General features: G+C 44.6%; 1 long non-coding RNA gene across 1 annotated transcript; it reads right to left on the bottom strand.

Moving 5' to 3' along the window:
- Positions 1 to 578: 578 nt before the first annotated feature.
- On the bottom strand, positions 579 to 24777 carry LOC139680510 (uncharacterized). The gene is made up of 3 exons (XR_011699357.1): positions 24696 to 24777; positions 1362 to 1594; positions 579 to 674 (listed from the first exon to the last, which is right to left on the bottom strand). It is a non-coding gene; the product is annotated as an uncharacterized lncRNA (long non-coding RNA).
- Between the last annotated feature and the right edge of the window lie 66 nt (positions 24778 to 24843).

The following is a 24843-nucleotide window of genomic DNA, read 5'->3' as shown; positions in this document are numbered from 1 at the left end:
TTAATACACATACACAGCGTTAGATTTCCACCCAGACTGACCAGCCTCATCGAACATGTTTTGACTCCACTTCTCCAGGACAGATTCCTCTTCAGTTATCAGACTTCCCTTTCATCCCCTTGCTTGTCTTATAATCAAAGCAAACCACTCTAACTTTTAAATGAAACTCATTTTCATATTGTCCACATATACATACAGTTAAGAAATTACAGTGACAGTGATAAAAAATGTTAATTTTTCTTTCCAGATGCTTGTAAAACAGCCTTAACATATGTCCGCTGTTTAATTAACAGAGCAGCAGCACGGTGGAGGGAAGCCAAACTGATAATTTAAAGAAGCATTCTCCCTCCCTTGATTTGAATCCCAAAACACATCCATCATGTGCATTTCTGAAACTGCAAAAGATTTAATTTTCTGAACTTTCAGCAAACATCATAAAACAAGTCAAAGAAAAACCTGGAGTCAGGAGTGATCGCCTTTGAGAGAGTTCAGGTTCAGAACTTGTACAGAAATTCATTTTGTTAAGTGACTAAAAACTCCAGTGCCTTTTTTTTTTTTTTTAAATTAGCTTTTATTGTCATCTCCTGCTGAGTGGCCAAAAGGTGCCTTTTTGCTGCTCAGGTTCTGGTCCTGAGCTGCTTTCTTGCTGAGATTGATGAGGACGTAATTCCTTCCTACAAACAGAGCCAAGATTAAGCCAGTCATCTCACACACTCCGGGACTCTTCTCCTGTAATATTTGTGCACTGCAAAATTTTTGGGGTATGTGTCTTTAACCCCACAGGAGGGTAAAGCTGCTGCCCCAGCTTATGGGTGGGCGCCTGAGGCAGTTTAAATTTCATGTTCAGCACATGCATTTTAAATAACTCCACTTTTGAAACCCAGCTGTCCACAGGTCCCTCAGCCCAAAATCTGGAAGGGGAACAATGAGGATGCTGAAGACCTTTGGTGCAAAGTGAAGGTCTCACTCATGCAGCCTGAGGTAGACAAAGTCAAGAGACACCAGCCCAGCACATGGCTGATATTCCAAGCTCTGTTCTTCCAGGTGCAGCATCGAGGGTCTGAGATGGAGCCAGGTTCATTGTGAGGGGTGGGGCCCCAGGAAGTGCTGATCTCTGAGCTCACATACACTCACAGCACTCCTCTTCATGCCCTCACAAAGACAAGGCCATAGGGACAGGGCAAACTTAAAACCGTTCCTTGCAGAATTGGCACAGAGATCATGCCTCTGTAGCCAAAGAGAACTTCACAGCAGGGGACTTGCTTTGCTTCCAAAAGTGCATCAAGAGCTTCATCCCCCTCTGCCCTTTGCGTGTCTGGGATGGCTGTAGGTTATTTAAAGGTGCAAAAAGCTCCCCTTACCTCCTGTAATAGTTGTCAGCAAACAACAGCTTGTATGCAGAAGGGATCAAATCCCACATGGAAATTACTCTGAGATCCAAGGGGGAGGAGGAGATGCCACCACAGCCATTAACCTCTTCTGGGATAATGACACACACAGAAAATCAGCACTGCCCACTGCTCACAGTCGGAAATGGTGCTCTTGGCCCTCATCCTCTGCAAAGGTAATGACTTCTCCCAAGGGACGAATACGCCTGGGGAAAGGAGGTTGTGTTTTATCAACCTGATGGAGCACCCTCCATTCCCAGAGAGACACACAGTGTAAAAGATAAAGCAGCATTGGTGCCAACTGGGGAAATACACCCTTTCCTCTGTGAAAAGGAAGAGATTTGTCAAAGGTGATGCTGTATTTTATTACTGTATTGAATGGAAGACCACATTAAAAGACTTCTGTTAAATATTAAGCAGGAAGAGGAAAGACAGGGACAGAGTGTTTTCCTTCTACAACTTTTGTGTGGAACACTCAGTCATAAAACAGCTCAGAAATTAATCTGCTGATAGATTAGAGACTGTGAGTGTTAATTGACCCCTTGATCTCCCAGTTGTTATTTTGGGTCTTGCAGGGAGGGATATTAATGAATCTGAAGTTATTAAGTGAATTCCTCGCTTGCTGTAGCAGCATTTGGCTCCCAGCAGAGAGCATCCCTTTGGGTTGGCCCTGCTCCGGCTGGAGCTCTCGAAGGGATAGAGGCACAGAGACAGGCACTACATGACTGGCAGGATGGGAGCACCCAGCTGTAGTTACTGGACAATATTCATGCTCTCCATGGCTAAAAGGAGTTGAAAAAATCCCCAGCTTGAAATTGAAAGCGTTTCACAGACCCTTGGATCAGCGTCACTGCTAATCCCAGCACAGCTCAGGGCAAGGAGATCTGTTTATCTCCTTTCAGAAAGTGTGGTACAAACAGGTCCAGTCATGTATTCCCAGCTACTGGTCATGCCTAAAGCAGCCCTGTACCCTCTGAGAGGGTTACACCAGGCATTCATTTTGCCTTGTTTTCAAGTTGAAACCTCAGGTTCTGTTTTCCAGAGGTCCTTCTTCAAAACTGTGTGACCCGTGGGCCATGACCAAGGTCCTGGTCTAGAGGCAGGGACCGAATGGCAGAACCCAGCCAAAAGCCTGAGCTGGGTTTGTTCACGTCATGGCCCTGTGTGTTACTCTTATGATCAGACAAAATTTCTCCAAGGCACACAAAGAGTGGAAGGACTATCTTGGATGAAGTTTCTTCTTAGTCTTAAACCTGGGAAAAAAATTGCAGGCACTAAGTCAGTTAATATAGCAGGGACTTTCTCCTGAAACCTGGCCTGCTCGTCCCATTAAAGAGCTAGTCTTTGGCTAGCTCTCCAAAGGAGGCACAGTGACTGTGTACATTAAAAATGCTATCACCATTATGGGCTCTTCACTAAAGGTACAAGAGCATGACAAATATATGTAATTTGCAAATTGGCTGGTCTTTTGCAATAATTTAGAGACACTAGTTAGAGGCAATAGAAATCTAACAATTACTGATGTTTAAGGTTTGCATTGTTGCTCTGTGAATATTTCATGCATAAATGAACTTCCCCTGGACCAACTGCTGTTTCTGATGAGGCGCTCTGAGGCTTTATTGCCAAATACACAGCAGGGCTCCCCCAATGAGCCACATAACGGATGATGCATCACCTTCGCAGCTTAAATAATGCAGAGTATCTGCATTTTATAGAGTGGCGGTACACTTTATTTACATATCAAGTGAGTGGCCAGACTGAATATGAAGAAATATGTGAAGGAAAGAACATGGCACTTTTAATATTTCATATTAGCAAGCACCCTGCAGGAAAAACTTCAGCAGACAGAGATGAGAGTTAATCTGCCTGATTGCTCTGTGTGTTTGTGTCTCTCTGAGAAAATCTCTTGCAAAACTGATGCAACAAATGCCTTTTCCCCATTCTTGTTAACTTTTTCAGCACTACTGAAAACAAAAAGCATAATCTGTTAATTGGAGATTGACTTTCCAAGTGCCTATTTTTGGGGAAGAAAATCAAACCCACCCTTAAAATCTCATCCTGTTCCTTCTTGGGGCTGCTGGGAGATGTAGTCTTCTTCTATCACTCCAGAGGGAGGTGCAGAGTGTTTCTGTTCATAGGGAGGTCACCCACAAACCTTCTAGGGGTGCAAGGAGGCCCAGACCTCATAGAAAGAGCATCGTCTAAAATGCAGAACTATTGCAACAGCTGATGATACTTCCTATGTCAATGAGTCTGGGTTGATGGAAGGAGAAAATAATATATAAAAGCAAGAACTACTTCTTCCCTATGAACAGTGGGCCTTGTACATCATAGTTTATGTGGGATTGGATCTCAGGGTATGGCTCCTCTTTGTGAAATGGAATATCCAAGCATTTGGACCTGACCCCCACATAAAGTCCTCCTTCCTCATTCATAAAAGCCCCTCAGATCCCATCCCAGCAAGGCCCTGGCCTAGGAGTGTTGGCATCATTATTGTCCCTGCATAGCAGAATCCCAGTCACCAAACCTGGCATGGATATTAAATTCTTTAAAGCAACAGCATACAATCTCCATGGGAAGAATGGCCCAGCAGAGAATAGGCACTGATTCTTCACCTGCTTTTTCTGGTGGGGATGTGTCTGCCCACCACAACTTCCTACTCTGTCCAGCATCTGTTGAGAGCATGCAGCAGTTCCCTCACATTACACCTCATTCAAAGAGGAACTGATGAGTACCACTCCTTTTTTGTACAAACCTATTAAAATTCCAATGCAAATGACCGGATTCATAATCTGAGCTTCATTGAGAAACACAGTTTCCTGCTTTCCCCCTGTAATGAAATTATTGGTTGTGCAGATGCTCCATTTCTAAGCTAATTCAATCTCTGAGTGCTTTTTTTAAGGCGGTTTGTGTGAGGGCAGGGGTGTGTGGATGTGCAGGTTTGTGTGTGCGTGCACACAGACCAACACATCTGCACAGCATGTTTCCCAGCACACAGATCCATGGGCTATTTAGTTAGATAGCCAATTATAATTATAAATGCAATGGGAATACAAGCAGTATATTGTATAGACATGATTGAAAATAAACTGGGAAAGCTAAAAGCAGCTTAGTCGCCAGAAACTAATACACTACAGGGGCAAGTTGTGGAAATGCCTGATTATTCTCTTTTGCTCACTCCATCCCTGGGGGATCTTCCCAAACTGTTACTTTAACTGCTCAACTTGCCTTTTCCACGGTGATAGTCAGCAGATGAAGCCCTTCACATTTAAGTGTAATAGTGCCAGAGAGACCAACTGCTCCTAAGAGTTACGACCTATAAATGTCGCTTCTGTGTCAGAATGAGAATGTGCCACTGAAGATGCTGAAGTCTGCAGAGGGTTTGCTTGACAATTCATGCAGGCCATTAAACTTACTCCTCCCCTCATCCCCCCAGCATTGTGTACGCTGGGGTTTCTTGCTTGCTTTCACAGCTTTCTGAGTAGTTCTTCCAAAGCTGGCAACAACTCTGTCCCTGGGACAGAGTGTACGGCACAGCATTTATTCAAGTTGCTCTTCTCTTCACCTCTCATGGCCAATGAGAGCCCAGGGACAGACTGCCAGTACTTTTCTGCATCAGCAGTGGGTATCCTTATCCAGACCAGATGGGAAACTGAGATGGACATCAGGTGATGGATGCCAGGGTGTGATAAGGAGTCCTGTAAGGCAGATACAAGTCAGCCCCCCATCCCAGGTGGTTGCCAGATACAGGTGGTACTGACGAACAAGAACTACACATATTTCTCCACAGCACCTGGCTGTTTCTGGCTGACTGAATAACCATGTTAGAGGCATTTCAGTCTGCCTTGGTCAGCAGGACATGATTACTTCTCAACCTGAAAGGTACAGCATGAAGAATAACAATAGCTGAAAGCAGGACTGGTTTTTTTGCCTCATGAACTTGGCTGAAAGCCCAACTTAGCACAGCCATAAGCACATCTCAAAAGAAATCCAAGAATTTATACCACATTAACATATAGTCCACCATCCACATTCCTTAGGTACAAGATAGATAATTAATATTTACTCATTTCAGTGATCTCCTAAACCCTGACAACTGGCCCCTGAGGCAGGTGCAGATACATTGTGGTGTGCTCAGGCAGTGCATGATCAGTGCAGGACATGGACACCATGGTGCTGCACACCTGCTAGTGTTCCCAAACCTTTTCCTTCTGACAAACAAAAAAGAGTTGATGTTTTGGAGACCTTGGGAAGGGATGAAAAACACCTCTCTGGGAGAAATGATGGTGTTGAAAACCCAATGGCTTGGTGTTGCACAGGTGACAGATCATCCCCTGTTGAGAGTGGCAGGGGAGAAGTTTAGATGATATTCTCAGGCACATGGTGTGACTCTTGAGGATGGTCCTTTGCAGGGATCAGAGTTGGACTCAATGATCCTTGTGGATCCCTTCCAACTCAGCATATTCTATGATTCTGTGAAAAGCCATGGATGGCAGAGGGTGAGTGATGAGCCCTCACTGGGGAGCAGACCTGGGCAGAGCTGTGCAGAAAGGTTGGATCATAGAAACATTGCAGGAGGAGGGTGGCAGACCATTTGCAGTTAATGGAGGCAAATCATATGGACAGCTGCTTTCTGGATAGGACAAGGGAGTAGTACTGAGGAATGCTGAGAGGCTGATAGGCTACCACTTGGGGTGTTATTATACAAGCCTATGACAGCCGCACCCTGTGCAAAGTCAGATGCAGCTATCCCCACTCCCACTCCACCCCATCCCAGGGTCCCCACAGCCCTTCCCACAGTAGCTCTTCCCCATCCTAATTACTGCAGGGCAACATCAGCCTCTCCCATTTCCATCCCCTCCACAGTGGAGGGTGGCTCCAGTCCCACCAGCACACAAGGAGGAGGCAGCAGCTGATTTTGCAGCCACTTGACCGGAGGCGCTGGTTGAATTTTACCAAAATAGGGAGGGGGAAGAGCTGAGGATCCTTTTGAGCCTGCCACCTGGGACTGAAGGCACTTCTACTAATGCACAGTGAACAGCTAAATCATACATTATTGATTTGTCAGACGTATTTGCATATAAATAAGCATGATCATTCATACAAACCTTAATGTTGTTGTTCTCCCTTTAGTGTTGTGATCACAGATGAATGACTCTAGTTAGACACAATTCAGGAAAGCTTGTACCACTGCAGCAAAGTAAGCTGCTGATTTAAAACTACATTTATTGGAGCATGTAAGTGTGACAGTCTATTGGTGAATTTGGGGATAATTAGTCTAAAAGACAAGATAAATGAATCCTGAAAGTGGTATTGTGATGAAGAAATGATCCCTCCATGCTAGTAAAGCTTTGATGCCAGAAATATTGTAAATGATAATTAACTGGGAAACACAGAGGAATTATATTTCAATTGTGTTTTCAAAAGGACTTAGAATTTTGCAGGCAAATTGATTCGGTTCTCCCCTCCCCCAGTCCTGTGATTATGAAAGATTGTCTAATTTACAGCATGAACTATGAAGCATATGACAAATCGCTGCCTTGCTTTTATGCATCTTGTTTGTACATTTCTCCCTGGTAGATATCTGCTTATTGTTTTTAAGCAAACCAAGACATGTATTTTTCAATTAGTCTTTCCCTAGGCCTAATCTAGACAGATCTGCAGGCCAGCACAACACACTGACCCATGAAAATTATATCTGCTGTATTAATTCATTAAGCATTGCAGGATCAAGCTGTAAGATCTCACTCCCTGATAACATCAGCAGCGTTAGCCGGGTTAGTCTGCATCCCTCCCCGAAAAGAAAATATTATAGATTGTGCAATGCAGGGGAAACATTGCTTGCTAACACTTCATTTTAATTGTCCTAAATTAGAGCTGAAGACTTACAAAACTGTTCATGACAGCCAATGAATACCAAATGAATTCATTAGGATCAAGGCTGTTACAATGAATAACTAACGAATCTATAACAACAGCTATATCCTTTATGCCTCGGCTGTGGCTGCAGCAGGAGCCCTGGAGGAGCTATTCTGACCCTCAGCTGGCTGAGGCCAACACTCTGTGCCCCATTGCACTGCCTCTAATTGCAGCTCTCAGGGAAACTTGGTATCACCTGGATTGCTCAGACTTAGGAGAATGGTGCAGGTGGACAGAGAAGAGGATCCAACAGGGCACTGCAGGTGAATTGCAGGAACAGGGCACAGCCATTGACCACCAAGCTTTGGAATGTGCTGTCTGAGCTTCACCAGACCAGAGATCCATCTTGAATCACATCCTGCCAATTGTTCCAGAACATCCCAGCATTACCGAGTCCTGCCTGAGATGGACTGAAAACTCCCCATTATCACCCATAACTGGTGCATCAAGCCCAGCACATGTGCTCTGATCCATCACAGGGACTGCAAGTGTCCCATGATATTTTGGACTGCCAGGGTCTTCTGTCTGTGCTCTGGGGAAGGGTGTCCCTGGTGAACACAGAAAGGTGTGTTAAAGGAGTTTAAAAACAAACAACAAAACTTTAAAAAAAAAAAAGAAGAAAAAGAGAAACAGCTTCATCTACGAGGATTTTGCACCTTGTGTTCCTCTGGTGGGACTCATCATAAGTCATATAAGCTTCAGTGAGTTTGGACTGAGACAGAAGAGGGGGAAAGGGGTTTTTGTAATTATGGAGAGGTTTTATATGGTATTGTCTTCCTTAGAAGAAGATCTTTATTTTTGGGTGGATATTCAGTAAAAGAAAATACAAAGACAAAAACCCAGCTAAGCTGCCTCTCAAACCACTGCAGCTTTGTTGGGGAAGGGAGCCTTGGAGCAGGAAGGTATGAAGACCACCCTTCCAGGGAGCATCTCAGGACACTGTGGCTGATACCAAACCATCACCAGATTTCTACCAACAAGAAAGAGGAAAACACTAACAAAGAATTTCTGCTAATTGGATGTTCAAAGAAACCCATTGAGAACCAGGGGAACATTTCATTCAGCATCGCTACATCAACAGCGTTCATTCCTAAGTGATGCCAAATTCTTCTTCCTCTAGTCAAGGATCCCATATTTTTTTGCACAGATCCAGTGCTTGTGAAGGAGGAGGGAATATTTCTGAGTTGAAGAAAGATTTCTAAGGAGTCCAGAAATTTGGAAAAGCTCTAAAATTACTACCATTTGTTTAATTTAAAAGGAATGCCCTACTGCATGGTGATCCTGTCCCAGCAAAAGCAGAAGGGTGTTCAGCCTCACTGCCCCTCTGGGCTCTGTGGAGGTGATGAAACCTGGCAGATGAACTCTTGTTCTTACCTCCAGCTTTCTGCCACACTCTCTAAATAATGGTTCTTGTGCTCAAAAGGGAACATATTCCTGACACTGACATCAACATACCTTCACCAGCACCTTCCACTTTCCATTTGCAGTGAAGCTGCAGAGACTGGGAGACAAGTGTGTGTTGCTTGGAAGTAGAGCAGGATAAACACCAAGGGGCAACTACTTCTTAACCTCACTGCAGCAAAGCTTCCTGAGCCAGCACATTTTGGTCAATGTTTCCAAGTAATTTTGAAGTGCTGGAACAAAAACCTGGGGTTTGTATGAAAAATTGTCTGGGTTGTAAGGAAGATGCTATGGGAACCCTGGGGAAGGAATGCTAGACAGGAGACAAGGACAGCTGGGAAAATGGAGGGACAAGAGGTAATCTTCCTCTGAAAACTAGATTGCAGTAGCAGGACCCCTGCCCTTGCTGATGTGCTTTTGGGAAATATAGCTCACCCTGGAAAAAGAAAGTAAAAGCCAAGCATGTGCAGGGAGCCTCTCTGGTGTGCAGCCTCCACCTCCATTCAGACTGTTTGCAAACTCTCTCTATGCTTATCATCATGTAATTGAAATAATGTGTATTGACAGAGACTTGAAAACAACTGCTCAATTTTCCTGAAAATTCAATTAAACTTCGTTTATTCTGGGGATCGATCCAATTAAAAGGGGGGAAATTTCAGATGGTCCAAGCCTTACAATCCATCTTAACACACCGTGTCTATCACCGTGATGTAATAATTCCCCCAATCAATGCTTTAAAAGCATTTAGCAGTCTTGATAATGAACTTTTGTCAAAATAGCCTTACAAAGCAATAAATGAGAGCAGATTAATATGTAGTCATAAAGCTATGAATGGTTTAACGCTTTGAAAGGTTTGCTTCATAAATTAGACTTCTTTATTTATTTTTTTATCATAATCTTTCTTTCTGTGATCCTATTGCCCAAGGTTTTTGTAGACAAGAAGGACCTGGGCTTCCAGAGTGAATGCTTGTTAGGAGAGAAATGGATGGATATGAGCTCTAACCAAACTTGTCATAGCACTGACTTTCAGATCTTGAACGAAGGGATCTCTGTTCAGACTTCCAGCAAGGCTAATTCCCACCACTGAACTGTTCCCTTTAGACTGCCTTAGGACTACCATAACAGTATGAGAGTCCTTTCACGATCACTGTGGATTGAGAAACATGCCCCATTCTAACACTGCAAGGGGTTATGCAATGGCTTTTAATTGTGGCACTTCTTTAGGAAATGCTCAGTTTAAATGTTTGCCTTCTCTGGTACTGATGTAAGATATTAAAACATTTTCTTAATATCATTATAGCTTCAGGCTGGCCCCAGAAAATTCCATCCTGTTTTATAACATCTGTGAATGCCATGCATTTTGATTCTCAGCTAGAACTGGTGCTTGAATAGTTTTCTGCTTCTTGCACATAACTGTGCTTAGGAGAGTTACCCATCTCCTCTACTGCACTCTCAACATGCTGTTCATAAGATTTTATAAAATGTCTGGTACTCACTAGGAGAATCAAAATTAGCAAAGACTCAGCTTAGAAATGGAAACTTGAGAGGGTACATGACCATTGGAGACAGGAGCAGGGAAAATGCTCTCTAAAGGACAGCATGAAGTTCAAATGTAGAAATACAGATTTCCATTTTAACATAAATTTTAAGTGCTCTTGCTGAAACTGTCTCCTGGTAAAGTCTAATAGAGAACAACCTGTGTGCAAGACCCCACTGCTGGAGAGGGCAAATGGTTTCAAATAATTGTTTTTATTCTTCTCCAGTGCCATGAAAAGTCACTTGCAGTGTGTGTGGTGTTGGAGGGTGACATCTCGCAGGAGACAGGCAGAAGGAAGCTTTGCCTATTCCTCTTCATGTTCTTTTAGCACACTGTTAATGCACTAGGCAAGCTGCGAGCTTCTGGAGAGGAACCCGCGTGTCACAGACCTTCAGCTGCACTGAGGGTTTCATCATCCTGGAGTTCAGTGTCCCTCTGGAGTGGCAAAAACAGTGTAAGGAGAACTGGCCCCTGGGATCTTCTCCAAATTTTAACAGCATCCCACAGATGAAAAGCCTTAAATTTGTAAGAGCAACTGATCTGGTTTTTGAAGATGCTGTGGCTGCCCTGACCACAAAGGGCAATTCTCCACCTCCCAATGAAAGGAGCTCTTCTCTGCAGGAACCCAGCAGTCCAACAGCTCAGAGCAGCATCTGATATTTTTGAAGAGGGAGAAAAACCATTGCACTGAGTGGGAGCTGCAGGGAGAGTGGAGCCTGCATCCATCTCTCCAATGCTGTCAGTCAAACAGGTTCCATTCTATAATAACCCTTGTGACATGCTAGTTCCTGCACACTGGATGTACACCGAATGCATACAATGTTGATTTACAGACGTTTCGCCAGGGCTCAATAACTGTAAAGCACCAGCACTGCATGAAAAATGTTATCTGCAAAAAACCTTTTAGCTCAGCAGAGATGGTAGTAAGTGGCAGCATTCCCTTTTTGCAAACTTTCAGTGGAAACATTTCATTTGCATATGATATTAATTGCAGAAGGAAAAGGCATGCTCCTTGCCTTCTAATCCACACGGTCTTTTATGTGCTGTTTTCCTATGAGGGTAAGGAGCTGGGATGAATAGTGTAAAAGCAGCCTGTTCCCTCAGCAATCTGCAGAGGAGGTGACCTGCTCAAATTGTTGCTTTCTGAAATGATACAATGCTAATTGCACCCAGTGCCCTGCTTTTTGGCTCACTTCAGACGGCAGCTTTTCCTACTGCATCAGAAGAATGTGTGTCTTTTCCTCAGAATGACCTGGAGTCAAACAGATACTTCACAGAAGAGTTCCTGAGTACATGCCCAAAATTAAAGGGGGGAAATTAAAAACCAGGGAAGATCATGGCACAGATACATGGCCTGTTGACCTGGATGGATCTGAAAAAAGTCCTGCTATGCCTTTGCTATGTAGAAGATTGACATTAATGAGTTATATTTTTTCTGACCACCCAAACCTATAGCTAGGCACTTCATGCAGAAAATCTGCAAGGTGAAAGTCTCCCAGGTTTATCCTGCTGACCAAGGCAGTCACTTTGCCCCCCAGACTTGTTTTCTCTACAGCCTGAGCATGCCCCATGTCATTACCTCAAGACATATTTCACAGAATCACACAACATTCTGAGTCAGAAGGGACCCACAAAGATCATCAAGTACAACTCTTACTCCCTAGGGATTGTCACCAGTTTGTCTTGTGGCCATGGCTGAGGGATCAGTCCAGTTTGAGCTCCAGTGGGCACTGCTGGAGCAGCAATGGAAGGGCTGGAGCAGCACCCTGGGGCTGGAGCTGCCTCGGGACTCACAGGGTCCTGCCAGCAGCTCCATCCCACTTTTGCCAGGGAAAGATTGGGCCCTTCCTTCCTTCACCTCAAAGTGTTTCTATTTCATGTTTCCATTTCCAGTGGTTTGGTATTTTGGGGGTGGATATGGAAGGACTAAAGCATGTTTCAGGAGAAATACATTCCTCAGCATCTGATCCCTGGTGTCTCCTTTGCTGGTCCTTTGAAATAAAGGAATATTCAAGCAGAAGATAAGGAAAAATAATATTATTAAAGAATCCTACTAAATCCCAGATAAGCATATGTAAAAAAATAATTCCAGGTGGAATCATTACAAGTTAATATTAAATTTATTTCTTCTGTCACCAAAAAAATGTTAAAATACCTCCGCTTCCTGCCTCCCCACCTCAAAAAAAAAAAAAAAAAGAAGAGATGATATTGATACTAAAGGTATTGCAGCAGCTTTAAGGGACTCACAGATCAAACATCATTTGGGAAATTTCAAAGGGTTGTTTCAACAGTATCACTTTCTACCATTCCCCACTCTGCATCCCTTCTTCTCATATTTTGGATCCTGATGAAGTTTCAGCTGCTCCTGAAGTCAGTCCTTGTGTTCTTGGCTATCAAAGAGCATTGCAACATCAACGTCAGAGTTAAACTAAAAAAAAAAAAAACCTCTAAAAAAACCGCATCCCTTTTCCTTTGGAGATCAGAAAGTCAAATAAAAAGGATGCTGATTTGTGGAATAAAGGGTGGGATTCCCTGCTGAGACGATAGGAATCTTCTGACTTAACTGAGTTAAGATTTGAATACATTTGGCCCAGACAAGGGGAGAAAAAAAATCCATTAGTTTTGAGAAAAGCCTCACACAGTTTCAAAAGGAAATATGTTAATATAAAAATATTTTTTTAAAAGGGGAAAAAAAAAAGATTTGTGTGTGTATTTCGGAGGCCAGGAGTTTAATACTATCAGCCAGAAGCAAAGAGAGAAATTAAATTACATGAGTAGCTCCAAGTCTTGTCTCCTGATGCCAGGACATGGGTGAGGGAACAAGAGAGTCCTTTGCAGCCCTGCTGGATCCAGGATCTGCGGCCATCAGAAAACCACTCTGGCCACCAGAACCTGCCATAGCCATCCCCGTGGCACTCTTTGGCCCCTCCATGGGATAAAACTGTCACCTGGTCCTTGTTTTGGCTCAGGGTTCCCTCCCAAGCAGCCCTGGGGCTGGTGCCAGGGTCCCAGAGCTGCCCCACATGGATGGGTTGTCAGCCTCCCCACCTCTGCCTCAGTTTCCCCCTCTCTGCAGTGACCCCGAAGTGCTGTTCTCTGCTGCCCAGACCCTCTGATCCCTTAGTCCCTCCTAACACATCAAACCAATTCATACCAGCTTGATGCCAGACTGCCCACCCTTCAGAATCCCCATGGCAGACAAGCAAGAAACCTCGGCTCACTATGTGGTGCTTCATGAAACAAAATTTGCTGATAGTCCAGGTACTTGTCCCTCTGGCATATCGCTCCTGAGGGCAGTGGACTTGATACCTCCAAGCGGAGCTGGCAGGAGAGCTCTGCATCACAGAGCACTGCTGCCATTGCTGCCCAGGAGCAGGGCAAGACACTCCCACAGCCACCAGCCTCTCCTGGCTCTAAAAAAAAGGCATTTTTCTACTCTGCAGCTGCCCGGGAGAGCATATGGTTACTCATGCTGGCTGTGGCTTCCCACAACTTGAAACGTCCCCTGTTACTCAGCAGCATGGGAAAGACATGTCATATGTGCCATGTCCCTTTATTCCTGCAGAGCTTTCCTCCTCCTCCACGCCTGAGCAATGCTGATATACGTGTGAGGACTCACCCCAAAATAATCATAACAGCATGAGATTGCCCTTCGTAATGAGGCCCCAGGAAAAGCTGGTGGCTGGGGAAAGGTTCAGTCCAGCCATGGAGTGGCTGCAGGCTGTAATGTGGGGTTGTCAGAAGAGCAACTCAGTATTAAATCCTTTTGATGGTTCTCCTGCTGAGAGAAGAGATGATATCTCATCATTAATGGAGTTGAATTAATATAAATTAGTCTAACAGCTCCTCGCTGCTTCCGTTCAGGCAGAGAAAAGGGGTTTATTGGGGAGGCAAAAGCAACGATCCTTTTCACCTCACATTCACTCTGCCATCCATAAAGATGCTGCTGACCTCGCAGTCTCATCTCTCCTCCTCCCCTCCCCTGGCAGGACTGAGGCAATGTAAAATAAAATGGTTATGTGACACCCTGGGAACGTGGGGACTGTCCACAGCACAGACCTCTGGTGACCTTTACACAAGTGACAGGTGACCTCTCTAAATCAGCCCTGGGGAGACTTGGGATTGCCAGGAGGGCTGGAGTCTCCATGCATCCTGTGGCAGCAGCATCGCCAGCTCAAGGGCCATAACTTATGGGCAGATCAGGCTGGGGAAGAGGGGACACTCTCTGGAGTCCCAGGCGGGGCTCTGAGGGCTGTTTAATTTCCTCTGTGCCATGTATCCTCCTTCTCCTTCCATCTGGACTGTGAGCTTCATCCTTTTACACTCCTTATACACAGGCAGGAACAGCACTGAGTCGTTTCTGCAGCCTTCTCCAGATTTACTCACAAGTTTCCAGCCGGTGTGACCATCAACAAGCTCCAGAGGAACAAGGGTGAGCTGAGGGCAAGGGAACTGCCAAACTCCCAAGCAACAAAGACTAAAAAATTATTACCACAAAGTTTTAAAGGCAAGAAGGGTTATTCTTTTACTGAGCAAGTGATAATTATTTAAGAGCAAACCTAAACCTGGCAGTGTGTTTCAGCAAGGGCTGGAAGGTGGCAGAGCGTCTGTCTGTGCTTTGGAGTGGAATGGATCCATATGTCAGGGCATATACCTGATTCATTTTTTAAAGCTATAAAAAGCAGACAGGACAGACAATGTATATTATATTATGCAGTTTTAAAAGCTACATTAAAAGAGCATCATTAAGGTTGCAGAGCCAAGCAGTCAGACAGTAGCTATGTCATGCCCAAGGCTGCCAGCCCAGGTTCATTTGAATCCCTCCAGCCTATGAATGTGTGACGCAGACTAAGAGTATGTGTCCAGGTATTTTCTCCTTCTCTCCACACTGGACATGGGATGGGTGAATTGTGCCATCTTAGAGCTTTTTCTAGCCTGTTATTATCTTATTGCTGTAGCCATGAGCTCATGCAACCACAGCCTAGCAGCAGCAGCTTCAATCCTGACTGGTTTGTGCTACATCTACACCTTCACTGCCAGCAGCTGTCCATCAGGAGCAATGCCATGCCTGCCCTGCCAGCCCAGGCCTGGGGCCAAGGTCACCTTGAAGAGGACCCCAGCCATGAACCCATCCTTCACAGTCTCCAGAGGCAGAGACACAAATCCCTGCTGGTACCACAAAACCACCCACGTGGTGCAAGAGGAGGGAGTGTGCTATTGCTGTCTGGCTTGAAGAAGGAAAAGAGAGAAAGAGAGAATTCAAATAAACTAATTTCTTGTTCTAAGACCTTTCCTCTGCTTTGCAGCTGCTTCTGATACAAAGGCAGAACCTTATCTCCCTGTAGCACGGATCCAGTGCTACAAACAACTGACTTGTTGTAATGCACAGAATGTGAGGAATCTGACAGCAGCCTACACAGAGCCAGACGTGAGTGGAGCCACATTCCCTTCCAATTCCTGACCAGCTTTTTTTTTTTTATTTCCCCTCTCTCTTCCTTCTGGAGCCTGCAGTTAGCTGGTTTGCTTTCAGAATCCTCACCCTGCACCCTAATGAACAGCAGCTCCATGGTCCATGTAGGCAGCAGCAGGGGAAGGAGCCTCATCTTTCACTCTGCCAAACCTCCTCTTATTGCATGCCATGCACAGCAAACAGCCTCTTCCACCCCTGATCCCAGCAGACAGGAGCAGGGACATGCAGGCAACAGAAAGGACACTTACTGCCCAATCACTGGCCTCAATTCAGGTAGCGTTGGGGAAGGGGGAAGATGTCAAGGTTATCATCCATCCCAAAAAGCAGATGCTAATCAAAGATGCTGACATTTGATCTTGGACTCTGGAGTCCTACCCTAGCAACTCAGATGTCCAGGTCTCTAGCACTATAAGGGGTCTCTAAGGTCCCTGTCATAATAAAATATCCTTGAAAGTTTTAATATGCTTATATTGAAGTTTCACTTTGAGGCAGGAAACTGATGGTTTAAAACAGAGAGGAAGTCTTGTCAGCCCCAGATGTTCAAAGCAGAGAGTCTGAGCCTCTCGGTATGCACTTCACCTGAAGAGAAGACAAACAGATGTTTGTTTCTCTTCAGTTTTCCAATCTGAATTTTTGCTTACTATCTATAATGTCCTACAAAAAACTACTTTAGTTCTCTGAGCAAATGGAGTACTTTTGTGTAAAACAGGAGGAAAAAAGAGCCTAGATAAATACAGGAGTATTGCTGAAATTTCGCAGTCATGTACAAGGCCTTAGAAAAATGTCTGAAGGAAAAAATAAGTTAATACTGAAGAAATTCAGAGAAATTCAACATGATTTTATGCTGCTGTAAGAAGGAGAGGAAATGTGTTAAAATTTGGATGGATTCCAAGGCTACTAATAGAGAGAGCTTCGTATTTAACCCAGCAGTTGTCTATGGAGGAGGGAACTGGGCTCTCAAGCTGGCCCTACAGTGTACAGCACAGACTGACTGGGAGGAATTCCCATTAATGAAAAGCAGGAATGAATGTCACCTTATGGAGCATTTCAAACCTCATCAGTCATTGCTGTTCAAGAAGAGCAAGTGATGCTGGGACACAAGAAGTGAAGTTTACTGGGATGCTGAGGGCCATCGGGAACTTTTCTAGACACACAAAGAGGTTGATTTGCTTAAGTGGGATTTAAAAAAAAGAGACTGAGAAGTGATATAAACATCCCAGGGTCTATCTTCCCAGTAGGAAAAGAATTAATGAAGTTGAAAGGGAAACCTGGCAAAGATCAACTCCATAGGAACTGGACACGAATACATGTAGAGCTGGCTTCTAGCCAATGGAGCAGGAATACTTTTGAAGACCTTTCAGACATAAATAGTGGAAGAGAGAAAACATGCTGCTTACACTTAGTTTGAAGCCAAAGACCCTGTAATCCTGGTGCTCAGGCAGAACATCAGCCTTGTGGGACCAGCAGATCCGCCAACACATGCTCCAGGATTGCAATGGGATTCAAGGTCTTCATGCCTTCTGAAGTGGGAAGCACTCACCAGGAGGCATCTGAGTAGATCCTTCTGGGGATCCTGGTGCTCCCTGGCACAAGAAATCTCCAGGGAATTAAACTGGAGGTAGTCACCACCATGTCCACAAATACCAGTTTAAAGCTCCCAGAATTTACAAGCTGGTGGCGCTGAGGCAGGAGATGGAAGGCACTTGTCTTCTCTAAGGGAAGACAGCATTTTCTTGAGTTCATATATTCCAGGTTGTTTGATAAAATTGTTGGTTTTCCTGCCAGAATCCCACAGCTAGCACAAATACCTTTCATGCCACACAAAATTCTTTCTAAATGTCCCAGATCTGTGGATTGTGGGGACACAGAGAGAGTGAGAAGGAGACAGCCATAGCTTCGACCCACTCCTCTGCGTTGCAGAAGGAGGAATTTGCTCTCCAATTGGAATGTGGCTGCTTAATAGGGCCACAGAAGCGAAGAGGCTGCATCTGTAATGTTTCTGTCAAAGCAAATGAGGTCATTAACAGACGAGTTCAGTGATGGAATTGTCTCTTGTAGTATTTATTATATGGTCCTTTTCCTGACACCTCCCACTGAGAGAATATTAAATATTTAATGCACACCAAGGCTCTGCTCATTTTTCATTCCCACTTCAGCATTTCAAGTTGGCTCCAATCTGCTGCTAGCTATAAAGTCGACTGGACAATGGACCATAATGAATTAACTCTTTGGAAGCCACCGTAGCATTTACAGGCCTGCCAAAAGACTGGGTGCTTTATCATCTCTGACTCATGCGTGTGCTCTAGAATTCAATCCTCAATTCATTAAAACAAAGTAGGGCGAGGAAGGAGGGTGAAGGTGGAGAATTTGGGAAATAGGTTTCAGGAACCATATATAAATAAATAATGAAGGTGGAGATGGAAATGTTAGCCTGTCAAGGTGACAGGGTTTATTTACTCATTATTTCTGGAGCTGCTGTCTCCAGAAATGAAGATTGCTCCTGTGCAACATAACAGTCTTCAAAATCCCAAATGAACCACTGATCCTGGGTAAAGTCAAAGTAAGACCTTTGAGAAAACAGCTCACAACCCTGGTCATTACAAGTCTAAAACTGATCACCAAGAAAAGCAGAGCAGGGTGTTTCCCACAGTGTGATGATAGTTGCCCATCTCAACAACCACAAACTAAGTTGGTCCTGCCTGGTAGCATAACTCTCCCAGGATGTTTATACCTTTAAAAGTCAACCTGAATGTTTAATCTTCTTATTCTGACTCAGATAATCCCTATCATAATATTTAGTTAGGTGGTGCTTCAAGTAGAGAAGGCCTGTCTACTATGGGTATGCTCCTCTGTGAAGATTTCAGTAGGCAGTTCTGGTGGTTACAATACCTAGAACACCTTATCACCACCCCTTTGCCAAAAAATGGAAAGTCTAAGTACAAAACTACGCAGATGTGATGTCTACAGGCTTCTGGAGTTACTGTTAGTGTGTGGAAGGGACCCTCAAGGTGGCACAAGTCAGGCTTCACCTGACAGATGAGGCTTCAGCACTTTGATTCCCTGCCAGATGAAGGTATTTACAAGCAATATTTTTCCAGGGCAATTACTGCTTTTATTTAGTGTTCATTTTCTATCTTCCTACAGCACCAGCAGATCTGCAGAAACTCTCATGTGGCGCCAGGACCACACTGAGCAAAGACACAAAAGTACAGTTAGGCTGTTTTCACCCACAAGGCAGACATTTCAAGGAAAACTAAGCATCATACACTTTTACTTGAAAAAAGATCCCCTGGCAAATTACTCCTGGTTTTAAACTTACAAGCTCCCATTTGCTTATCTGGTTAACACTATCTGGCACTTCTACTGAGATACCAGGAAATCTGATTCCCACTCATGGTGTGAAAGCAACCTGTATGTGCTTGACCTTTCTAATGTTTTGTAATTTGATTGGGTGGCTATTCCCATATTTCCTTGTCACCAGCCCTGGTAATGTGAGATGCAGAAGTGGAAAAGACAGCCAGTAAAAACACAAGCAAACGCAAGTGGGAATTAGTTGAGGCCTTGGGATGCCAAAAGTACTCAAAGCTACATCCTCACTGAGAGTGCAGCCAGAGCTCAGCTCAGCTCAGTTGTACAGCTGGGTCTTGCTACAGTGACCTTTCCATGTCACCCCAGTCTTCATTCCAGGCTCAGATCCCAGTTTCAGGTTGGATCTCTTTGCTAATTTGCTCCTAGAAGTGTGATATTTAATTCCTTTTTTACTATTGCTTTGCCCAGTATGAACACAATTACCCCAGTATAACCCTGTATATCCCTTACACTGCGGATGAATCCCATAGGAAAACTGCACTGTGTGTTTGTACCAGCATGTTAATACAACAAACTGTCAGTTACAGAGGTGTCTTTGGTCTGCTTTCTGACTGTTCTGCCTCAAAACTGGGACTGTTTAAATGAGTAAAACAAACCTGGACAGGAACAGGTATGTCAGTAAAACCACTTCTAGTCTGCTCTTGTTCTGCATCCATGAGGACACTTGTACCAATGAAAGCTTGGACAAGCACACAGTCCTTCTGCAGAGACATTGCTTCTCTCTGCATAGTTTTCTCATCTATTTAGTGCAAACAGTGATGAGAAGAAAGCATAACTTTGTACCTGCAGTGACAAATGACAGGTTCACAGGGGAGCAAAGTAAATTTAGAAAGTTTATTTCTAAACTTTCTTGTAAATACTTTCTGCTCTTAGTCCCCCAAAACACAAATTCCCTGTGTGGCTTTATGCTGAATAAATCAGTCCTCCACAATCAAAATTCTTTTAATTCCTGCACCAGAAATCCCAGTGAAATGCCACACATTTTCTCATAAGCCCTTGTGCCACACAGACATTTCACTTCTTATGGTCACAGGCGCTGGGCTCTGGGTCGGTGTTTAACAGCATCTCCTGCTGCCCCTGGCCAAGGAAGGACACAACCAGTTGTTCACTCTGAGCTGTGTGATCCCAGAAGCAGAAGCCCCATTTGTTTTTGTTTCCTTTCAACAAACCCATCCCCACAGATCGATTCCAGCCCAGCTCAGAGTGCCAGTACATAAGCCCAGAGTAGCTGTAGCAGTTGGCATTTTCAAATATTCATCTTTTCAGATGATGCCTTTTTCTCCCCCAGCCCCTTAGCAGAGAGCTTTGCTCTTCTCTGTACCCAAATTGTTAGCCATAGATACTCAGCTTTTTACTTAAAATCCTTTTCACTCCAGTGACTGTATACAGAGAGACAATGCCACAGAACCACCCCAAATTAGTGTACGCTATGGCAGCCATTCAGTTTATTTATTTATGTGGATTTGGACATTTCTTTCTCTAGTCATTAATAAGGGGCAGTGAATTTGAATGTGTACAACAGAAAATGGATCCTAAAGGGAGCCTTCTTCTCATGGAGCAGCAGCTGGGTTTCCAGTGCCTTTCACCCAGTGCCTAGAGTGAAAAAATAGTGAAAAATCTTCTTCTCTTATGGAGATAGGATGAGAGAATTGGGATTGTTCAGCCTGGAGAAGAGAAGGCTCCAGGGAGACTTTTGCAGTGCCCAAAGGTGCTACAAGAGAGCTGAAGAGGGACTTTGGACAAGGGCCTGGAGTGACAGGACAAGAGGGAATGGCTTCAAACTGACAGAGGGCAGGGTTAGATTAGATATACAGAGAAATTATTCCCTGTGAGGGTGGTGAGGCACTGGCACAGGTTACTCAGAGAAGCTGTGGCTGTCCCATCCCTGGGAGGGTTCAAGGCCAGGTTGGACAGGGCTTGGAGCAAACCTGCGCCAGTGGAAGGTGTTCCTGCCCATGGCAGGGGGTGAACTAGATGAGCTTTAAGATCCCTTCCAACCCCAATCATCTTATGATTCTATAAAGAATAACTATTCTCCTTTCCTTCATTTTACCCCAAAATAGCATCTAGATTAGTTCTGCTGATGAGGGGCAGTGAAGTGACCTGTTCTCATTCAGACTTGCAGCACATCTTTTGTCCTCTCTTTCCCCAACTCCTTTTTCTGCCTTTTCTTTCCTCTCTGGGTCTTGAGCACTGATGCAAGAATTTCAAGCAACATCAACCCTGATGTAACTCCATTTGATTTACTGGCAGCTGGAGGCTATTCCTTGCTTGCCTTCACACTGAATGGCAGATGCTATGAAGGTCCTGTTCTTGCCTCGACAAATCTCAGGTTAAAATAAAGGTAGTAGAGACCTTAGATACAAGAGTGAGTCACAAGGGAGGAAGAATCTGGAAAGCTCCCCTTGAATTTAAACAGTAGGGACAGCAGGCACATTTACCATGGGCTGGATCACAGTAAATAACAGCACTTTGAAGATGAGAAAATTCTGCTACATGAGGATGGTGAGAGTAGTTTCTACTGTAGGAGGATAGATTTTTCTGGACATCCCATTTTGTTATGTCCCATCAGTGTAGTCTTGTAGCAGATCCATGGCAATGGGATTGTGGCTTGTGCAACCAGGAAGATCTTCCAGAGGTCTAGAGGCTGAAGAGAGAGACACAGCACCAGAGCTGTGCAGGAGTTTGGGTTCTGTATTCAACAGCAATTCCCCAAAAATGAGAGTGAAGAAACAGTCTAGAGGCCAAAGAGGAGCTATCTTGCTTGGTCATCTCAGACTTCTATTTCTAAATTCTCAAAGACCAATATCAGTCTGTCCCAGGCCAGGCTAAGAATTTCAGTTCTGTTTGGAGCTTTTAATTAAAGTGAAAGGTTGCTTTGAAATTCCAAATTCATTTGAGCCATAAAGTCTAAATGTTCATTTTGCAGAGATTGGAAAGAAACATTAACACTATTCTTGTGTTTATCCAAAATGGAAGCTTGTTTAGTAAAAGTTACTGAAACTGGGCAAAAACTTTGGCCCAAATATAAAAGTTTCCACTTGAGGGGAAAAAGAACATCCTTAACTAAAGATAAGACCACTTAAAATGCTCTGGCTTATCTGCTAACAGGCTGCTCTTTGAAACTTAACTTTCACAGCTTAGTGCACATATAGCCATTTTCCAGTGGGTTTTGACAGGATCATTGCTGAAGTAATACAGATTTGTCACTTAATATTGTTCCTGCTTTTTCCTATGTAAACCTGCAAAACACTGTGCAGGCCTCATTTTCTTGGGTGTCTGCAAGAAGAGACAACAAGCAGGAGCTGTGACGCTGCGATTTCCATCCTGTTTGAGGAATCTCAGTATTGTCCTCACTGAAACAGTTGCAGTTGGAAGTTGGCTTCTCTTTCTATCTCATCTGGACAACACCAGAACAGCTGGTGTATATGGTCAGAGTTCCACTCGAAATCTCAGCTGGCATTATGCTGGCTGAGGGTCTTCTACTTCTGCTCTCTGATTTCTTAGAATCCTAAAGCACTGCATGGAAAGGTGGCAAAGTACAGGATTTATCGCATGTGATAGAGTGTTATAAAGTGATTCATGGCTGCTCAGGAGCCCTTCCAGGACTCCAGGGCTGTGCCTCAAACCTTTGATCAACTATCACTTCTCAGCAAAGAGGGACTGGTGCAGAGGGGAAGGTGGCAGCTTCTGTGCTCCCCATGGGTCCCCTCCAGCCTTGTCTGAGTCAGACCTCGGTTGTGATGGCTGTAAAAGAGTGATAAAACTATTTACTGCAAGGTGCTTGAATATGGAAAGTGTCAAGGATCACCCTGACTAACGAAGAGGTGATGTCAGAGGGGATATCACTGCATGTAATAAACAAGATTTTTCCATGTGGGTTCACTCGGGTTACAAACCACAACTTGCCCCAGAGCCTTTGTGTGATTTTATGTGAATGAAAGCACAGTCTGAGCTACTGAGTTTTACAGAGCAGGTGCTCAGCCATTTCTACATTGAGATGGAGCAAAAATATTAGGACATCAGACATGGCAGGAGGCTGCCTAGGGGGTTTGCACCCCTTGGTTTGCTCTAGGGTCAGCTGGACAGAGAACATCACCCAGTGACTGAGAGATGAAGCTTGGGATAACCAGGCAGCTAGGTCAGCCTGGCTCAGCAAATGGAGGGTGGATACGAGATGTAAGGACAAACAGTTTACAAAAATCAGCTGTGGTACAGATGCAAAGCAAGGGTGGTGTTATTGCTGGGAGCCCAGGCTGGCACTGGCTACAGTGCAGCTCACTTGGGCACTTTCTCTGTAAGATTTGCGGACCTGCTCCCTCCAGCCCCAGTGAGATGTGACGTTTGGATTGACCTTGCCTTGGTTTCCCTGCTCTTCCCACTGCAGAGGCAGAACAGCACTGTGGTGGTGCAGCAGCATTTTGCATCCTGTCCCCTGAGGATGCACAAAATGTTTTGCAATTTCACTCACCCAGACCCAAACTGCGATTTGTCAGAGGGGATGTGGGAGCTGTACTTGGTCAAAGCTTGCTGGAAACCACTAAACATTCCAAATATGCTGGAAAGGAGGAACAGACCCACCCAGAGCATGAGTCCATAAGGGTAAGGCTTGCAGAAAGAAGCAGTGCCTTTTATAAATCCAACTGATATTACTGGAGAAAACTTTCGGGAGCACAACTGCTTCTCTTGCGCAGGGAACAGAAAATGTGAGGCTTTGGGCTATGGAATCCAACCTCACCCTTAAGGCAGGATTGGGCCCCTGAGCACCCTGCTGTGCTCTGAACTGGCGGTGATGTTGTTTCATCGTTTGCCCCCCAGGGATCCAAGTAACTAAAGGAACCATTTTGTTTTGCAGATTGAGAAGGGAATCAAATAGTTGAACTCTTAGTAAACATGCAAACACAACTGGTTGTCTTTGATGATTTGTTAGCTTGGACCTGAGCCAGGAGACATGGGGATTGCAGTCCAAGTTCCTAGAGCGCCACAGATGACATGCAGAGCAGGAGATCAGCATCGGAATGAGTGAAGCTTGTTATCAGTTGGAGAGGTGGCCAGTGGGTTTTCCAGGTGGAATCTTCCTAAAATATCTCCTGCCCAGTTCCAATCTGGCAACCTTGGCTGAACCTGAATCACCTACTTAATAAAAATTCCATATTCAGTCCATAGAAATGCTTCCAGCACAGTTAGATCAATTTCCTCTAAGTAGCAATAAATGTGTTTTCCTTTAAAAGGCCAACACAAGCACATTATCACAGCCTGTAATCCCCATTCTCTCTATTAGCTCAAAGTACATCCTAGAGGCCAAGGGTCGCAGCTAAAGACTAATCAGTCTCATTAGCCTGTCCAATTTATCTTAACTAGGGGGACACAAACACGCTAAAACTGTTAGGGAGACTTTTTGATCAGGATATGAGAGTCATTCATCAGGATCCTGCAGCTTCCAGAGACAGGAGGGAGAGAAACAACTCAGGGACAAAGGTATTCTCCAGGGAAGCTCTGCACCAAAATGCACCCAGGCAGGCAGTGCCCAGAGGCTCCTACTGTCCTACCAAGCCACATCCCAGCAGGATAGGGAGAGAGATATGGAAAAGCATGTCCTTCTTGTTCTCACCCATAGGCCATCCAGCCGCTCAGCGTCTTCCTTGCTCAAGCCCCGCTTTGGCACTGCAGGCGCCTGCTAGACCAGGGAAGCGTTTGAATCCATCTGGTTAAAGTTCAACCTTTCCCCAGCTGCTAGGGCCTTGTCAGCCACCACAGTG

This window comes from Pithys albifrons, chromosome 18 (assembly GCF_047495875.1).
Source record: "Pithys albifrons albifrons isolate INPA30051 chromosome 18, PitAlb_v1, whole genome shotgun sequence".
In the NCBI taxonomy this organism is placed as follows: Eukaryota; Metazoa; Chordata; class Aves; order Passeriformes; family Thamnophilidae; genus Pithys; species Pithys albifrons.
Note: the sequence above shows the minus strand (reverse complement) of the source record. Positions and strands in the feature narration are given on the sequence as shown.